This window comes from Elephantulus edwardii, unplaced genomic scaffold, assembly GCF_000299155.1.
Source record: "Elephantulus edwardii isolate Elephantulus edwardi_28Jun2011 unplaced genomic scaffold, EleEdw1.0 scaffold00053, whole genome shotgun sequence".
In the NCBI taxonomy this organism is placed as follows: domain Eukaryota; kingdom Metazoa; phylum Chordata; class Mammalia; order Macroscelidea; family Macroscelididae; genus Elephantulus; species Elephantulus edwardii.
Genome location: NW_006399803.1, coordinates 4,059,625 through 4,066,388, shown reverse-complemented (window position 1 = coordinate 4,066,388; position 6,764 = coordinate 4,059,625). Strand labels below are relative to the sequence as shown.

The following is a 6,764-nucleotide window of genomic DNA, read 5'->3' as shown; positions in this document are numbered from 1 at the left end:
CCTCAGCAGAGCCAAATTCAAGTTCCCTAAGTATCAAAAGAGCCATATCTCCAAGATTTGGGTCTTTATGAAGTTTAATGCTGATGAGTTTGAAACCATGGTGGTTCAAATATGCCACATTCCAGATGGTTGTGGAGTGAAATACATCCCCCAATCATGGCCACTTGGACAAGGGGCGGGCCCTGCCTTTGTGAAGACCTTGGTTAGCACTTCCCAGTCTTAGCCTGTGTGTCAATAAACTGAACTTCCTGGCTCTCAAAAGGGGAAAAAAATCACATAGGAAGACATTGTCTTGAGATTTTCTGACACTAAACCACTGTGGTTTCTTTAGGTTTGCAGTTCATCTTCCTATGGACTGGGCCACCAGAGTTCCCATATTCAGATTCATTTGAGAAAATTTATTTTAACAGAATGAATTGCTGTCTAATTAAGATTAACTGTGAGAAGCAGTGCTGCATTCCTGCAGACAAGATAGAATTCACCAGCTGCTCAGAAGGAGAAGGATAGGCAAGCGCCTGTGCAATTTACTGCCCCTGAAAACCCTCTGGTGGGTCCAACACTATGGCACACAACTAAAACTCTGTCCTATAGGGTTACTATATGGCTTCATGACAGTTCAAACTTAGAGCCAAAGAGAATTAAAACAAGTCTATGAGAGCCAAAGCGTAACCTTGAGTTTATCTCACCTGGATTGAAAAAAAACTTCTCAAGAATATATTTGAGCCATTACTGCAGAAAAAAAAAACCAGTCCCGATACCTGAATACTCAAGATGTCTGACTTCATCTAAGACCAGACTGCAGAGTTTAAGGAGATCTTCTACCTGTTTGGTCAAACAGGTGATGTGAAAGATGCTGTATAGTTGATGTGGACCCTGGGCCAGAACCCTACCAACACTGAGGTGCTCAAGATGCTGGGAAATGCTAAGAGTGATAAAATGAACAGGAAGGTTTTGGATTTTGAGCCTTCCCTGCCCATGCTGCAGAAATGTGGCCAAGAACAAGGACCGGGGCACCTTTAAAGACTACGCTGAAGGCCTTTTGTGTGTTTGACAAGAAACAGCACTGTCGTGGGATGCTGAAACCCGGCATGTCCTTGTCACACTGGGTGAGAAAATGACAGAGGAAGTAGAGATGCTGGTGACAGGGAATGAGGACTACAATGATTGTATCAACTATGAAGAGTTTGTCCATATGGAGATGAATAGCTGGGGACAGCCCTTTCTTAGTCCCCAGAGCCTGCAGCCTTTACCTGTGTGAGACTATCTAGCTCTGAAAGCCTCCTCAACTGCCACCGTTCCCATCTTGTCTCTCTTAAATAATGCCTTACCAGCAGCATTCATCAAATAAACTTGCTCTCTATGTACCGCCCCCCCCAAAACAAAAGAGTCAATTTGATCCTTTGTATACTAATGACCAGAGAGCAAAGGAGTTATGGGTAGACCTCAAGGACATCATCCATTAAGAAAACAAAAGGTCTGCACACCCATGTTTATTGCAGCTTTGTTCACAATAGCAAAAAGTTGGAAACAACCTAACTTCCCATCAACAAATGAATGGATAGAGAAGCTCTGGTATATTCACACAATTAAATACTATGCTGCATTGAAAAACAAGGAGCTCATGAAATATTATACTAAATCGATGACCCTGGGGGACATTATGCTAAGTGAACTTTCTCAGTCAAAAAAGGACAAATATTGTATAGTGCCACTGTTGTAAAATGGGACTGACATTGGGGTTGGGAGGAGACTGAGAAAGAGGGAATAAAGAATATATACTGCATTGAAACAGATGAGGGAGAGAACTGTTTAAAAGTGATATAGGATTAGGTATATTATTATCATGACAAGAGTCCAGAATGAAGGCTGCATAGTGGAGTGGACTTGGTGGGGGGTATTGTATAACAATGAAAGAATTTTTCTTTCACTTTTCAAAGAGAAGAGAGAACTGGGGTGGAGGGGTGGGCAGGAAGAAAAATGCAACAGTGAATGAATGGAAATCCAAAGTCTCTGTAAACTTTCATTAAAATGAATAATAATAATAATGATTAAAGAAAGAAAAAGGTCATTAAAATGACTGGAAAGATAGGAAAGGCCAAAATAGATGTCATTTCCTGCTCATTAATGGTATTTTGCTTTGTTCATGGATGATAGCCTTATCTCACAATTAGTAAATACTCAATGTGTGCAATCTATTCATGAGGTGATCTGTGAATATGAGCCTACTCAAAGATATTCTTGAGGCAGTATTTGTGGTTCACGTGTATTCATTTTTATTTTCTTCCACTTCAACTTGAATTTTCATGGGGAAAAAAACATAAGTCTATTCAAAAATCAATCTCTCGCCTTGTTCTGACTGATGACATTGAGCTACTCCAGTATCAGTTCCCACAGATGTAGTTTATTTTATTCCTTGCATTTAATTCATGGAGGTCCACATGTGTTATCATTTATATTGCTGAAAAAAGGGGTTTTGTAGTCAATAAACTGTTGATCGTTCAAAATTTTATCATATAATCCTTAGCATTGTTTCTAATTTAAATGCTATATTTTCCAACTACCAATCCTTTGTTTCCAACTTTTACATTCCAGGTGTGTTATTATTAATGCATTTTGATGGCATGTTTTATCAGCTTCATACTACAGAGTCAGCTGTATGAACAGAACAAGGAGATACTTCATGGTTTAAAATCAGGAAAAATCTACAGAGGTTTGAATGAACAGAAAGATAATTATTAATTCACAATTTTATTTGTCTCAAGAAGATTAATCAGAACTGGCTTTGACAAGCACTGTGGCATTTGGACAAGAACAAACTGGGAGGAGTGGAAGCCCAAAATCTCTGTAAATGTTTATGAAAATTAATGAAATATAATTATAGAAAAAAAAAAAACCAAAACAATTTTATTTGTCTCTTTTGATCCTCTTGTTCTGTACCTTACAAGGAAACAAATGAAACATGAAATTCTGGTAATTTACTTTTAAATTCAACACTTCAAAATTAAGATAAAAAAGTAAGTTAAAACTGGGTATTAGGAAATTGAGCATGCTGAGTAACTTATTTAGTGCACTTGTAACTGCTTTTTCAAACAGGTTAAAAACAGATAAGAAATGCTTGAGAAATTCTTATCAGTCACTGAAAAAAATAGGTCAAACCATCTTGATCTGGCAGAGACTTGAAAAACCTAAATTCCAGAAAGCATTAGGAGATTATTTTTTTCACCTGTTTGCCACAGGTGCAATATAAAACTTATTTTTGTTACAATAAATTCAAACAATTATCCTTTATTCCTGCAAAACACCGTACAAGTTTGTTGACAGCCTATAAAAAAGAGGCTGTTGCTTAAGCTAACACTGCAGAACGTTACAGGAAGTGTTGATTAGAATTTTCACCTCTTTTTCTAAGTTAGTGAATTCCACATAGATTTGCTAATGTCATGATAAAAAATTGACCCATCCACAACAGTCCAGCCCTAGATCATGACCACCTGTGTGGTCTCCTCTGTTGTGATATTAGCTATATATATTTTGATGGATAGTCTTGCAGTCGTTTCTCCTCTTCATATGTATCTGTAACTTAGAAGATTGATTTTATAGTACTTTCTATTTTAACTTTTGTTTACTGACAATGTTTTTAAGTTTTCTTATAATATGCTCACCTATGAAAGATAATCCATCATACAGCTATATCACAATTTATGAAATTTAATTCCCTAATGCTGGAAATTTGAGTTATTTCCAGTTTTTTATACTGTAAAGATTGTTGCAATAAGCATCTTTGAACTTAAATCTATTGGCACTGATTCTTTCCTGCCTATAAATTCCTAAAGCAGTAACATTGGATTAAGAAGCAAATACTTTCAAAAAGTCACCTGTGATGTTACCATCCTGAGTTTACCACTGTAAATAATTTTGTCCATGTTTTTATAATCTTTTTATTAATATATTCATGTGAAAATGTATATGTGTATGTATCCGAGGGGAAACCTGGTATCAGGAGAGGCCAATGCTTGGAACATCATGCTTATAAAAACAGAGGGACAGCACAGGAGATCTTCAACACTGTGGATTGACACAGTAATTACAAAAATGAACTTATACACAGCAGATATTGTGAGAATGGCACAGGATCTGGCCAATTTCATTCTGTTCTACATAGGCTTTCTCTGAATTAGAGTTGACTCATTAGCACCTAACAATGACAACAACTTGTGTGTAACTTTAAAAAAAAGTTGTCATTATATTATGCATTGGGAGATTATTGGTTTTATTTCCATTATGAAAAAAGATCTCTCTGATTGCTTTGGTGAGAACAGACTACAGGGGAGCATGGGTAGAAGCAGGGAGCTGGTTAAACAAGCCTATTGCAATAATCCTGGAAGCAGGAGCGGCATCCACTTCCGAAATGGCTTGCCTCCGAAAACTCTATGAACAGTGCTCAGGCCTTTCATTCATAGGGTCGCTATGAGTCATCTACGACTCGATGGCACCGAACAACAGTGACCACATAGAGAGAGCTGCATTGGCCTAGTGGACAGAAAGTTATGCTACCAAACCCAAGGTGGGTGATTTTAATCCGAGGTCCTCAGGCCAGGTTCAACTTGCTTTCCTGTCCAACATTCTTCTAGGTGGTATAGCACTAGTCTGCATTGCTATACAGAGGAAACTTGTGATTGCTGTGATGCTAAACACTGGGACACTGATGTGCCAAATGTGGTAATGGTTACCCATGGTGGAAAGTGTTGGCTGGAGCTTCCCGACTAAAACAAGCCTGGAAGCACAAGTGGCACCCACTTCCGAAATGACTCGCTTCCGGAAACTCTATGAACAGTGCTCAGGCCATTCGTTTGTAAGGTCGCTATGAGTAATCTACAGCTCGACACTCTACGGCACCGAACAACATCATTGCAATAATCCAGGAGAAGGAGGGAGAGACAAGTAGTTTACACTAGGGGGCAGCAGTGGAGGTAGTGAATGTTAGATTCTGTGTGTGTGTGTGTGTGTGTGTGTGTGTGTGTGTGTGTGTGTATTTATTTATTTATTCTGGTTTCTAAAAAAGTAAGTTTAATTAAAATAGATTAGATTCTGGTTAGTCAATTTCCTTTTGTTTTATAGCAAAATCAGGAAGTGGTTTGTTGTTTTGCTTATGCAAATGTCTATTTAGGCAAAACCAAAATTAATGATAAAAAGGTACAGTCATGTCTTGACAAAACTCCCTTTCCTTTCAAAATAAAAACACAAATTAAACATTATATACAGTTAGTACTTCTGAATATTTCTTAAAATAATATTGTGATGTCATTTTATATGCTTTCTAATCTGTATTTATTTGCTTTTTTTCTTTGTTTTTTTTGTTTTATAATTACTTTTTAAAAATTTTGTGATGATTTGCTCACAAAGTTTGTGTACATTATGTTTCACACTATTCTTTATTCATATTGGGTTTCATGCAATCATTCCCATGCATTATGTTTTATAAAATCAATCACCATTGGACCTTGCTCATCATTACCCAGTCTTTTCATGTCCTTCCCTGATCCTTCCCATTTCCTTCACCCCCTCCCTTCACCCACCAAACTCTGCAATCTTGTGGTTTCACTCCACCCAACCTCATCTCTCTGCTCCCATCCATTTTCCCCCTTGGGTTCTCCCATACAAGTTTCACTAGTTATCATTCTATTTTTTACAAAAATGGTCTTATGCAGTATTTGTCCTTATGAGATTAAGTTAGTTTAGGCAGCATAATGCTTTCCTGTCTCTCCCAAGTTATGTAGTATTTTCAAAATTGTGCTCCTGAGTGTTACATAGTATTCCATTATGTGAATGTACCACAGTTTCTCAATCCATTCAATTATAGTTGGAGTTTGGGCTGTTTCCATGTTCTTAAGATGGTGAATAATGCCTCTATGAATATTGGTGTACAAATCTCTGTTTGTGTCTCAGTTCTAATTTCCTTGGGGTATATTCCTAGTACTGGAATAGCTGGGTCATACAGAGTTTCTATGTTCAGTTTTTTTAGGAAATACCAAACTGTCTTCCAGAGTGGTTGTACCATTTTACAATCCCACCTACAATATATGAGAATATTTTGAAGGAAGAAATGAGGAGTATGAGAGGAAAAAAGTAGGAGAACAAGATTAACTCTAAGTGTTTTAGACCTGAGAAACTAGGAGGGTTATTATATTGACATCAAGTGACAGAAGGCAGCTCCATGTAGAGCAGTTTTTAGGAGGGAGAAAGATGAGCATTCAATTTGTAAAGAAAGAGTTTGAGAGTCTGGTAGGTTTCCAAGATGCCTGGGTGGCATAAACAATTACAATCAACTATTAACTGCCTTCAATGTCTATTACATCTCAACATCAAGAAAACAAAATCCTCACCATGAACCAATATGCAACATTGTGATAGATGGAGAAAAAATTGAAGTTGTCAATGATTTCATTTTGCATTGATACACAATCAACACCCAGTATAATAACAGTCAAGAAATCAAATGATGTACCACCTTGAGAAAAATCTGTTGTCAAGGACTTCTCCAAAGTGCTTAAGAGCAATGATGTCAATTGAAAGATAAAGTGCACCTTATCCAAGCCAAGTCTTTGCAATTATTTCTTATGCCTCTGGAAGTTGGACAATCAATTTGGATGACAGAAGAAGAATCAATGCCTTTGAGTTGTGATATTGAAGAAAAGTGTTGAATATCACACAGGCTGTCAGAAGAACAAATTAGTCTGTCATGGAGGAATTTCAACCAGGTGGTCCTT

At 37.3% G+C, this 6,764-nt stretch overlaps 1 pseudogene; it reads left to right on the top strand.

Annotated features, from left to right (window-relative positions):
* Positions 1-771: 771 nt before the first annotated feature.
* On the top strand, positions 772-1,258 carry LOC102877109 (annotated as a pseudogene).
* The last annotated feature ends 5,506 nt before the right edge of the window (positions 1,259-6,764 follow it).